The sequence below is a fragment of the Lycium ferocissimum genome, chromosome 12, assembly GCF_029784015.1.
Source record: "Lycium ferocissimum isolate CSIRO_LF1 chromosome 12, AGI_CSIRO_Lferr_CH_V1, whole genome shotgun sequence".
Classification (NCBI taxonomy): domain Eukaryota; kingdom Viridiplantae; phylum Streptophyta; class Magnoliopsida; order Solanales; family Solanaceae; genus Lycium; species Lycium ferocissimum.
The window spans coordinates 49,881,862-49,895,078 of record NC_081353.1 but is presented as its reverse complement, the minus strand read 5'-3'; positions in this window follow the sequence as shown (position 1 = coordinate 49,895,078).

The following is a 13,217-nucleotide window of genomic DNA, read 5'->3' as shown; positions in this document are numbered from 1 at the left end:
GATGTAAGTATTTGGTATTCGGATTATTATGCTCGCGTTCGATATACTTTTTACTCGGTTATGGCTTCGCTTTTTGCTATACCATGCTTTGCATACCAAAGACACATTAAAACCGACCCCTTTCTTCGAAGGCCGCGCTCATGCCCGCAGTACGGATACGCGTTTCAGGACCGGCGGCGCAGATTTCCATTTCGCCGTTCGGAGTGCTCCCTTTGTTGCGGGAGCCGATATTTGGGTATACTCTTTCGATGTACATGTTTATGTTTATTCAGGGTACGGCGGGGCCCTGTCCCGTCATCTGATTCTGTTGTTCTGTATTAGAGGTCTGTAGACATAGATGTGGATTTGTGTACGGTTTTGTTCGGATGCGTTGAGTAAGTTGTGTTTGGGCGGCCCGTCCGCGGGTCGCGCTTGTCGGCGCGTGTATGTATGTTTTGCTACGCTATGTACATTATGATAGCCTTGCCGCTCTCGTGCGGTATATGTTTGTATGCGTCGACTTGGGAGTCACGTACGTGACACCGATTTGTGCGAGTCGTACGTATGCCGAATCTGGTTAGTGAGCGCGTATGGGTGACCAGCTCAGGCACTAGTCATGGCCTACGGGGTTGGGTCGTCACATATTGTGACCAGTTAGTCAGAGTGAAAAAGATTGAACCCTTAATCATGCGACTATTCAGTCATAGCCCGACCGGCGAGGCAGCCGAATGGTTCGCCACACAAAACATATGCCAATTGCTCCCTTGGGAAGACTTGTGAATCCCTTCATCGGAAAGATTTCATTTCAATATCCGAGACCGTGCTTCTGGATCCCCGTATCTTTTGCCTCGAGAAGGTCAACCAAAATTCAACGAGAACAATAAAGAATTCACCCGGCGGCAAATGAGGGCCAAAGCGACTCCGCGTGCGGCGCTAATATGTGAGGAAGAGCTAGTCTTCGTGTTCATCAGGTCATAGGAGCAGGATTTCTATACTAGAAGGTTCTCCATGGCTGGGAGGCCCTTCTCCGAGTTGGTAAAAATGGGAGAGGCCATAGAAGATTTTCTCAAATTTGAAAAGATCGTCAGTATCTTCAACAAAGTGCCTGGACAGGCCGTTACGGGAGTCTTCTGCAAAAAGAAAGAGGACGCAGCATGGATATCCTACATTCCGAACCAAAATCCAAAAGCACCACTATCTTCTCACCAAACTCTGCCCCTCTTAAATTACTCTGCCCCTCCATATAGCCCAGCACCGATGTATTATGCACAACCAACCTTCACCACTATTGTAGTAGCATACACGGCTCCGCTCAGTGTTCGTATGTCCGCTCCTGCTTATCGCCCACTACCACAACAAATATACCAAGCACCACCCCAGCAAAAAAACCCTCCACAAGCCTATTAGCCCCAAAATTACCAAAATTAACCACCACCCCCAGCATATAATGCTCCATGCCTAGCTTTTGAGAAAAGGCTATCAAGAGAATTCAAGACGCTCTTCAAACCAAGGTCTTGACTCTCTAAGATACTGCTAACTACGGGATTGATTCAGAAAGTCCCACTAAAACCACAAGATAACCCAAAGTAGATTCTATAGGGCCGATCAGACTTGTGCCTACCATTCAGGAAGGAATGGGCACAGCACGGAAGATTGCATAAATCTGAAACATAAAATCCAAGATCTGATTGACAAAAGGGAAATCATCCTAGAAATTGTGGCTCCCAACATAAACACGAACCTGCTGCCGAATCATGAAAATAGCGGGGTCCACATGATAGAGATAGACAAAGATCGGGAAGCTTGCGAAGCATTGTCTCCCAAGATAACCGAGTCTCTTGAATAGACAATTGCTTCCCTCACACTCCAGGAACAACCCAAATTCAAAGTCTTGATCCCCAGTTCGAAAGCTCCCAAGGTTGTACCCGTGTTCAAGACTTTGGTTCCAGTGCTTGTAATGGCCTAGGTGGCACGACGAATTATGCCTGACCCCAAAAAATCAATCATTGTGCAGGCGGCTATGACCAAAGGCATGACTCGCTTGGGAAGATGCTACACTCCTAAAGAATTGGCCCAGAACGCCACAGGGAAAGAAAATACTCTGAAAAGGGTGATAACCGAAGAAAAGGTCGACGATTTCTGGCGATGCATGCAGCCAAAATATAATTCCATTCTTGAGCATTTAAAGAAGACACCGATGCAATTTCGATGCTATCGCTACTGGCTAGCTCACCCTCACACAAGCATGCTCTCATGAAGGTATTGGACGACACACATGTACCAACGGGTACAAGTAGTGAAGATTTAGCCGGGCTAGTAGGCCATATCATTGGGGAACATAAAATCTACTTCTCCAAGGAAGAGTTTCCCGTCGAAGGGATCCCTTACAATAGAGACCTTCATATCACCCTGAAATATCGTGACAAAGCCGTAGGAAGGGTACTTGTGGTTAATGGGTCGGGCCTCAACATTTGCCCCCTAACCACCTTGACACAACTTGGCTGTTACATAGGCAAAATTCGCCAGAGTGGGACGAACGTCAGGGGATTTAACGAATCCTTAAGTAATTCTTATCGACCGGTATATCTAATCAGGCCTGGCTCCTTCATGGTAGAGTTTCAGGTCATGACGATCACTGCCAATTACAACATGCTCTTAGGAAGACCCTGGATCCACTCCACTGGAGCGGTACTATCAAGTCTGCACCAGGCCATAAAATTCGAATGGCAAGGCCAGGAAATAGTGGTTGACCCTGGATCACCTCATAAGACGCGTATTTTAATTTTTAAAATTTAAGAGTCAAAGGCGGAGCAAGGATACACCTTCAAAAAATTAAAAATTTCAAAATCCCGCGAAAATTGCAAAAAATTGACATTTAATTAATTATTCTATAAAAATTGACAATTACAAGAAAATTACGAGTTATGTACTTTCATAAATATAATTCAGGAGGAAATACACATCCCGCTCCGCTTAATTTGAAAAAATTGTTAATTAAGACGACGTATGAGTTACGGCTCATTTTGACGACATTTTTCACTTAATAAATATTCCCTGGAACTGTATCAATATTTGACTTGTTTTGAAGCTAATGTTTTAAATTTTAATGAGCATAAAATAACTATTTGATTTAACTATATGTGTGTTTATAATTGTTAGTCCCCCCCCCCCCCCCCCCCCATGTTTTCATTTGCTCACCCGTCTTCCTCTCTTTTCGTAAAAGGGGATTTTGTGGGGCTAGGGTTCTGCCGCCTTTGGTGGTGTTTCATGACGATTTTCTAGTGATTTTGACCCAAAAATTGAGAGGGCTTTTATGCCCTTTTACGTGTTCTTATGATTAACAGGTTCAATTTCATTCTATTTTAGCTATTTATATTGTTTTGCACCATGTTCGTGTGGATGTTGCTCGGGTTTTCCATGCGTGTTGGTTGCCATGGGTAGGACCTCGAGTCCTTAGCCATCTTGTGCACCACATGCGCTTATGTGGGAAATCTAGAGTAATTTCCACGAAATTTCATAGGTTGGGTACACATTTTGGGGATTTTATCCCCTTGGTACAATTCTGGTACAACTGCACTGTTGGAATTATACCCTAAGTTGATTTTGTTGGCAAATGTACTATTCCATCCATTTATCTGATTTTTGTGGATTTTTATTTGATTTTATGGTACGAGTTTGTAATATTTTTGCTTGTCCTATCTATTTTATTTTTGAAATGCTGACAAGGTAAAATTTGGGGGGAAATGGGAGGACAGGTGTCATTGTTTTTCGTCCTAGGGGTTCCTAGAAAATGAGGGCTATAAATAGTAAGTGAAGGAAAAGAGAAGGGCAAATTTTGACTCCCAAAAAAAAGGCTATTTTCCATATACACTAACTGGTTTTCAGAGGATAAATAGATACAAAAATATAATATATAGAGAAGAACATAAAAAATATAAGGAGGGGAGGTGATTTTAAGGATTGGAAGAAGGTTTTGTTGCTTGAAGTGTTGAACCAATCCCCTTTTGATCTTTAGGTTGCCCCCATAAGAGGTAAATACTTTTTCAGCCCTTATTTTACTTTTAGATTTGAATATTTATCATTTTTAGCTTACTTATTATATGAAATGCTATAAACAGTCAGTTTTTACTTATGATGATAGTTTTGTTCATGTTTTAATTACTTAAGTTACAAAGAATGAAGCTAAAAGCTAGTTTATTTTATACTAAATAAATTCTATAACTTGTTAGGCAAAAAATGAAAAAAAAATGGATTTAAAAGGAAGGGAGATAATAATTTCAAGATTTAGTCTAAGTTTAACCAGTTTTAAGATTTGTATTAGGTGGTTTTAGTTGACTATAATCCATGTTTAGGGTTGTTTGTTACCATTTTTGAAATTTTGTGCCTTGAAATTTGGATTGTTGAAACTAATTCAATAAAATAGTGCTATCCAATCACTATTTAGTAAGATGCAGTGGCTTTAGAATATGGAGAACAGTGTTTGTGATTTTAGACCTTACCTTGTCTCAACTTAGTTAAACCTGACCTTTGTTAGCTAGTCTTGGTTCCTTTTAGTGACATATTTGCTTTATGTGTAGACACTGTTCCAGCTTAACAAGTTTATGCTTTAAACTGAGTTTTTTGAGTTACTTGTCAAGTTGAGTGAACTGTTTATGAATATTGTCCATATAATAAGTGTATTTTAGTTTGAAGATTGGAATTTGACATCCTGTTGCTACTTTAGCCATTAAAAAATGATACAACACTAGGCTAAATGTTTGTTGACTTATTTGTGAACTATGCCATCTCAGCTTTTGTTGAAAAAGAAGAGATTTCATAAATTTATAAAGAAAGAAATGTTTAGAGCCTGGTCTGTAAACTTGTGACTTTGAAAACTGTCTAAACTTGTGAAGTGCAAAAGAAAGAAATGTTTAGAGGCTGGTCTGTAAACTTGTGACTTTGATTCATACTATTTTTTAGAAGTGCAATCTGAATGGCCTTATTGACTTTCTTCCTGTAAAACTCTGAAATTTAGAAACTGTAGAAGCGAGGACCAGTTGAGAAATTAGGGGTCTTCTTGCTAAATAGAATCTTATCAGTCTACATGGACTTGTGTTTGTGCTTATTTGAACTCTTAGAAGTTATAGTAATAGAACAGGTGGGAAATTTCTTTTCATTTTGTTACTTACTTTGTTTTAAAATCATTTAAGCCATATAGGTTTGAAAAGAGAATCCGGTGTTTCTTTCAAAGAAAAAGAAAATATATAAAAGGTGTGAGTTGGTGTTATGAGGGTTATACAATCCTAAGATTGATGGATAAGTGTTCTCTTTTTGTCCCTATGTAAAAAATATTTCTCTTTATAACTTAGTTTCTCTCTAGAAGACTTGGTTGGACATCTACTTCAAAGGTAACTCTTTTTTTTTTTTTTTTTGAAATATGCATAATTAGACCTCATTAAGTAGGAAAATGACTTTGAAACAAGTAAAGTCCTACTAGATTGCAATTTTGACTATATTTACTTATAAAAATCTGAAGAGAGATGTGAACTTGTGTATCCTGTCTTTGTGCAACTTGTATGTGTTCATTTTTAGTATATCTTTTCAACCTTAGACAAAAAACCATGCACCTCTAAGTTCTTTTCTCTGGATTTTCTGTAAACTGATACAACTTTATGGCAACTGACTGACTATGTGAACAAAAAATGGAAAAAACTTGTCTTGAAATCTGCTTTCAGACCATACTGTGTTCATTGAAATGCTGTATGGGATCATTGTGATCCATTTGGAATAGAACTTGTTTTGGAAATAGCTATTTATCTTAGTTAATAGTTTTACACTTTTCTGGACTTGTATTTGAAAACTGAGATTGCTATTAGCTGGGCATAACCTTTGAAGACCAAAAGCTGTAGAAAGAGGACCTATGTTAAGCTTAGAGTTCTAAAACTGTGATTATATACTTTTGTAACTTGCAGTTTGCTTGTCTTCTTTTTTCCTAAGAATTTAGAAGCTCAAAGCTAAGTAAGGCCTGTTTTCTGTGTTATGATTGCTTCTATAAGATCCTGGTTAATGGTTGTCCTGCCACTTAGAATGAATTATAGGATTTGGAGCAGTGCCCTTGCTTCACCTGTTTTGGTCACATTCACAAACTTGATGAAGTTTTGACTTGATTAAAGACTGTGCACATCATCTGATTGAATAATGATCTTTTTTTTTTAGGCGAATGAATTGGGAGAATGGATTTGTTCTATATTTTTTTTTTTTGAAGTAGTAGTCTGTGCTTAGGGGTTGTTTATGTATTTCTGTGAATCTTTTGTTGGTTTCAAGACCAAGTTTGGAAATTTGATGTGTTCTGATCTGAAAGTATCCTTTAAAAATTATGCTGAACCTAAAGAAAAAATGATTTTTCCTTAAAACCTGGAAATATGTCCTGTGTGATTCGGTGTTGTCTTGTCTATTTTGAACTAGAAGAGATCTAAACCTCTGCTTGTCAAGTTCATGTTGAATCCATCTTCATAATCTGAGGTTGTTGCTTTCAATATTTGTCATATGAACTTGAAAAAATGGCTTTCAAACTCTTTTTAAAACTGGTATGTTGAAGACCTTTTTTTTTTTCCTTTTCTCTAAAAGCTGTTTGTTTGGACTTTGGATTTTGATAGGAGAACTTTATTAATTTTGAGAGTCTCTAAAATGGACTTTAACTTCCTTGTTCTGGACTCTGTGTTTGGAAGAGGAATTTATTGTTTTATGGCTACTATTTGTTTGGCTTGTACAGTGATTTGCCCTTTTGAACCTGTTAGCCATTTTAAATCTAAAAATGACCCTTTTGAACTTGCCTAGTTGGACCATGAGACTGTTAAGTTGGATATTTGTTTAAAGTAAGGGCCTAAAAGACTTGTAACTTGTCTTGAGAATCTTGATGTCTGATCATTGTGTGATTGCTGATCCTGCTCTTTCTGGGAACCTGATAAGAAGAATAAGAAATAGGAGGTGTAAGAAAGTTGTGTACTTGACTTGCAACTAGAATAATGGGATCCAAGGGTGGCTTGCATATTGGTAGTTTTGACTTGCTAGTGACTTATAGATTACTGTCCTGCCTCATATTAGCTACTTGTTTGTAATGTTCATGTTGGTTTATCACCTGTGACTTGTATTTTATACTTGTATTGCTTACAGTTTGCCTGGTTCTCTTTGCCTAATGTGATCACCTAATGGACTAAGGGTAGGGATTCTAAACTAGGACTAAAGCTACCTTAAAGGACTAAGTGTGATACTTGCTTTTGTGATACACTTCCCTCCTGTCATTTGCTTGTGAAATGTGAGATTGCCTCATATGAATTCTTGTTCTTTATTTGCTTGTTATGAAATTGAACCATGTCTAATACCTTGTTGAAAGACCTAAGATAGTATCATGTCCCTCCTTTAATATCTTTGGAAACTCCTGAATTACTAAGTACTTTGTTTGAACTTCTTCCTTTGACCATGTTTGGGCTCAACTACACTTGATGAACCTGCATACTTGTCCATTAGATATTTGAACTTGTTTAAAGCTAAAACTAGCCTGCAATGACTTAGAACCTTATTGTTTGATTCTGCAACCTGCTTAAGTGAGAAATATGGCTAAAAGGATGACCTCTAGAAACTGATTTAGCTCCCTCTTGGTTTAAAATGAACTCTTTAGCTAGGATAATCTCTTATCTTGCCTTATGTTGTCCATTGATTCTGTTAAAAGCTAAGTAGGGCCTAGTGTTGTGTGTTGTTGATCACTTGTGCATCACCTTTGTCCTAACTAACCTGATTGCTCTGCATTTCCCATCTACTCATTGCTGCCATTTGCTCCTATGCCATCTTGACACTCATATGACCCTATATCTTAAGCCACATTGCTTAGACCTGTTGGGATGTCTGTAACACTTAGCTATTGTTTTTTTTTTTTTTTTTTGAATTGCTTGAGTCGTGTCTTTAGCTACTTGTTCTTAAGGATGGCTTTAGAGCTTCTAGTTTGAGTTAAAGGATTCTTTGAAGTCCTTCTGATATTGATTAAGATCACTGAATAGCATTAGTGAAATTCTGGAAATTCTTCTACCTTTAAAACCAAATAAAAGACTAGGATCAAGCTTAAAATTGAAATGCTTGGAAGCTTTGGTGTAGTTGTATCCCTGGGAATAAAATTTGATTAGGTAAGAGAAGTGTATATCAAGTATACTCGGAGGGTATGCCACTAAGGTTTTGCTCTCCATTGAATGTATACTTGGAGTATACCGAGTGTACTATCATAGTTTTGACACTTAGAAAATTTCAGAAGAAATTGGGGTTGGAGGGGGGGGGTAGTATACCAGTGGTAAATCATGTATACCACCTTTTGACACTTAGGAAATTTTTTAAGAGAAAAGTGGTTTGGGCTTTGGGCCAGTTATCCGCGTCTCCATGCTTGACTTAGTATTACTACTATTTTGGGTCTACTTTTTTTTTTTTAAACTTGGGCCGCCTGATTATCTACTATTATCAGTTATAATAAATGGGCTTGGCCTAATAATGTTGTAATTCATTTTTGGCAAAATAATAATTATTCTACGCTTTAATTTTTAGTTAGTTTGTTTTATGAGGGTATTCTAATGTCTAGTATATCCGTTTGTGTCTTCGTCCATCCAAACTTGTTGGTGGGTCCCAACGGAGCCCACTAACATATCTAGATCGAGTTAACCTTTATCTTGGAGCGAAATGGAGCATACGTTGGATTTAAGATGAACCCGATTGCAAAAATACCTCTTTTTGGGCTTGGTCGACCCAATCTCTCTATCTCTATTTAATTGTGTACTTTAAATTATTATTTGTGCAAATTATTATGTAAATTGGAGCCCTTATAAGATTATCACGTATTTTCAAGTCGCCAAAAAATGAATTTGCTACAAAAGTTAAGACTAATTTTGAAGCATTAATGCAAACTTGGGACTGATTTGGGTGAAAGGATTAAAACTGCCAATTTTTGTGAGACTAAGGACTGATATAAACATTTATTAAACCTGTGGACTGATTTGGACTAATGGGACTAATTGTGACTATTTGAACTTAGACCAAAAAAAAAAAAAAAATTAATAAAACTTGGCTAAAACTTAGCAAAAGATAGAATAAAAATGGACTATATACATGAAATACGATTAATATATGGACTATAATAGTATGCCTAAAATTATTTTCGTAAAAACTATTTTCTATACTAACTATTTTTTGGGTGGACTTACGTACAGTCCTACCTAGGCTAAGAGCCTTCGGATATTAGCCTAAGTGCTCTAGGCCGACACCCAAACGCCCAATTTTGGGCAAAATTTGTTCTTGAACGTGATATATTTCACATGAATGACCAAAATCTTTATTGTGGACATATAAGCCGAAACAATTTTTCACCATAAGCAATTCATATCTACAAAGGCATACTATTAGAACCAGTAGATCAACCGTATTCTATGGATCTTTAATACCGGGGTGCCTAACACCTTTCCCGGGGGATCACCAGAACCCTTACCCGAACTTTGATTAGATTAGGATTCTTTTAAAATTTAACTGTTTTAAATGAACCCTTTTCGAACTGATTTTTCTAATTTCCTAAAAATTAGGTGGCGATTCTAAAATAATATCCATTTAGAGAACCATCCATGTAGAAGTATATTTTTTTCTTTTTCCGGTACGGTTGACAACCGTACTTCCCTGGGACACTTTCCTTTAATGAGGTAAGTGCAAATACGAATCGGAAAAAATACGACCCGCTACAAAGCATCCTTACAACATCATACCAACAATTGAAGAGAGTCCCGATGGACCAAACTTCCATATAGTGGAATACGCCGGGGCCACCCACTCGGAAGGGGAGGTCGGCAGACCAATGTCGACAGTCTACCGAATGATTGCTTCCACAGTGCTAAGAAATGGTTTTGAAACAGGAAAGGGTTAGGAAGAGACCTTGAAGGGATAACAGAGCCTGTACAAATCCCAAAAGAAAATTACCACTTCGGTCTAGGATATACTCTTAGCGAGGGGGAGCTCGCAAAAGCTATCAAGAGAGAATTCAGAACAGGGAACCTGTTGCAGCCGATTCCGGGGTTGTACTAGTCATTTCCCAACAACACGCCAATGCCGAATGGAGGAGAAGTTGATGGGTGTCTTGAGTTGTTGTTTCAAGAAGAGAGGTGCTACGCGATCACCGAGAAGATCCAGGAGTCGCCCACCATACGGAGTCTGAGACCAGGAGAGCGCGTGAACAATTAGACATCTACTCCCCTCTTCGATCCTAGGTAGAGAGATATTTCCTTGAAAAAGAATCTTTTGCTAAAAAGTGGCGGTGTCGGTTGAGACTCAAGTGATTGTATTTTCTAAAACTACCTTATGATGTTTAGAAATGGAAATCGTTTGGCCTTATTCTGAGCCAGGACCACAGTTTGTAACTCATTTGCTTTTGAATTAATAAAAAGCCTCAGCCTGCGTAAAGCTACTATTCTTATTGGATAATAAAACGAAAATTTTCTTACTAATCACGTAATAATGACCGACAAATAAGCCTAATTTTACTTTGCCTCACCTTTTCAGTAGTAATCATAATAAAACAACCAATAATGTCATGACGCGTCATGAAACGAATGAGCAAAATAGGCAGCAGGAGTACGACGATGGTGCCAGAAGGGTTGGTAGAGGAATTGGGAGAGTTAGAAGAAAAGAAGAAGCCAAATATGGACAAAGCTGAGGTGACCAACCTCGGCAGTGAAGAGGATGTCAAAGAAACATGGACAAGTGCTCACTTGGGAGCTCCACAAAGGGAAGAGCTCATAACGCTATTGAAGGAATATGTGGACGTCGTCGCCTGGTCGTACGCAGATATGCCAGGATTTATCTCTGAAATAGTGGCCCACCTATTGCCTATTAAGGAGGGTTTGTCCCGATCAAACAAAAAATGCGAACATTTAAGCCGGACATGAGTATCAGGATAAAGGATGAAGTAGAGAAACAAATCAAGTCTGGGATAGTGAAAGTAACATTCTACCCCACTTGGGTGGCCAACATAGTACCAGTACCCAAGAAGGACGGAAAGATCAGAGTTTGTGTGGACTACCGAGATCTCAACGGGGCCAGTTCGAAGGATAACTTCCCTCTCCCAAACATCCACATCCTAATAGATAACTGCGCAAAGCACGAGCTGCAGTCGTTCATGGATTATTTCATCGCGTACCATCAAATACTCATGAACGGAGAATACGCCGAGAAGACAGCCCTTATCATCCCTTGGGGAGTCTACCATTATAGGGTAATGCCGTTCGGCCTCAAAAACACCGGTGCTACATACATGAGAGCTATGACTACTCTGTTATATGATATGATGTATCGAGAGATCAAAGTTGATGTGGACGATGTCATCATAAAATCAAAGGAAAGCTCAGACCATACTGTGCACTTACGCAAGTCCTTTGACAGACTCCGCAAGTTGAATCTGAGGCTGAACCCTGCAAAATGCGCATTTGAAGTACCCTCCGAAAAGTTAGGATTCATGGTCAGTCGCAGGGGCATTGAACTGGATCCTACCAAAATCAAAGCAATTCAGGAATTGCCGCCGCCCAAGACCAAGAAAGAAGTCATGAGTTTCTTGGGAAGGTTGAATTACATTGGGCGGTTCATAGTCCAGTCAACTGTGATTATGGAGCCGATCCTTAAATTGCTCAAGAAAGTCGCTCCCACAAATTGGACGGAGGAATGCCGAGAGGCATTTGACAAAATCAAAAGATATCTTTCCCATCCTCCCATTTTGATGCCGCTCAGGAAAGAGAGTCCTCTTTTACTGTACTTGTCAGTATCAAAAAATATTTTCGGATGTATGCTCACCCGGCATGATGGAGAAGGCAAAAAGGAACATGACATTTACTATTTAAGAAAGAAGTTCACATCTTGCGCAGTGCGGTATACGCTGGTAGAAAAAACTTGTTGTGCTCTGACTTAGATCGCTCAAAAACTAAGGCACTACCTATCGGTGTTCACAACCCACCTCATATCTCGAATGGATCTATTGAGATACATTTTTCGGCAATCAATGCCCACAGGAAAGTTGGCTAAATGGAGGACATTACTAAGAGAATTCGACATCATATACGTAGCGCAAAAGGCAATCAAAGGACAAGCCCTGGCCGACTTGTTGGTAGAACAAAGGGTCAGGCATCGGGGCGGTGTTAATAAAAATAGGACAACACTATCCGATGGCCGCAAAGCTCAACTTCAGGTGTACCAACAATATGACGAACTATGAAGCATGTGTCCTCGGCCTCAGAATGGCATTGGAAATGAACATACAAGAGTTGTTGGTAATAGAGGACTCCAATTTACTCATAAATCAAGTGAAAGGAAATTGGGCGACCAAAAATGATAAAATACTCTCATATGTAAATCTAGTGCAAAGACTGTGCAGGAAATTCAGGAATTTCGATTTCAGGCATACCCCGAGAGCCCAAAATGAGTTCACAGACGTGTTGGGTACGATAGTCTCCATGATCCAGCACCCCGAGAATGCCCACATTGACTCTCTGGAGATCACATTAAGAGAAGAACGGGCTCACGGCGCACACGTCGAGGCCAAGCCAAACAGCCAATCTTGGTATGGCCACATCAAGACATACTTAGAGAAAGAAGAGTACCCCCCAGAGAGTTCAGCAAATCAGAAGAAGACCATCAGAAGGTTGGGCAATGGTTTCTTTCTGAACAACAAAGTATTGTACAAAAGGACACTTGACCTTGGGTTACTCAGGTGCGTGGACGCTAAAGAGGCTACAAAATTACTGAAAGAGGTGCACGTAGCGGCCTGTGGACTTCACATGAATAGATTCGTGCTCGCATAGAAAATCTTAAGGAGAGAATATTACTGGATGACCATGGAGCATGATTCGTACAGAAGTGCCATCAGTGCCAGATACACGGAGATCTGATCAAGGTTCCTCCTACAGAATTGCATGCGACGAGCTCACCATGGCCATTCGTGGCATGGGGGATGGACGTCATAGGACCCATCCAGCCTCCAGCCTACAATGGACATCATTTTATTTTAGTTGCCATCGACTATTTTACCAAATGGGTAGAAACAACTTTGTACAAATCAGTGACCAAGAAAGTCATGGATGACTTCATCAAAAACAATCTGATATGTCGCTTTGGTGTACCGAAGTCCATCATCACAGATAACAGTGCCAATCTGAATAGCCATTTGATGAAGGACATCTGCGAACAATTCAAGG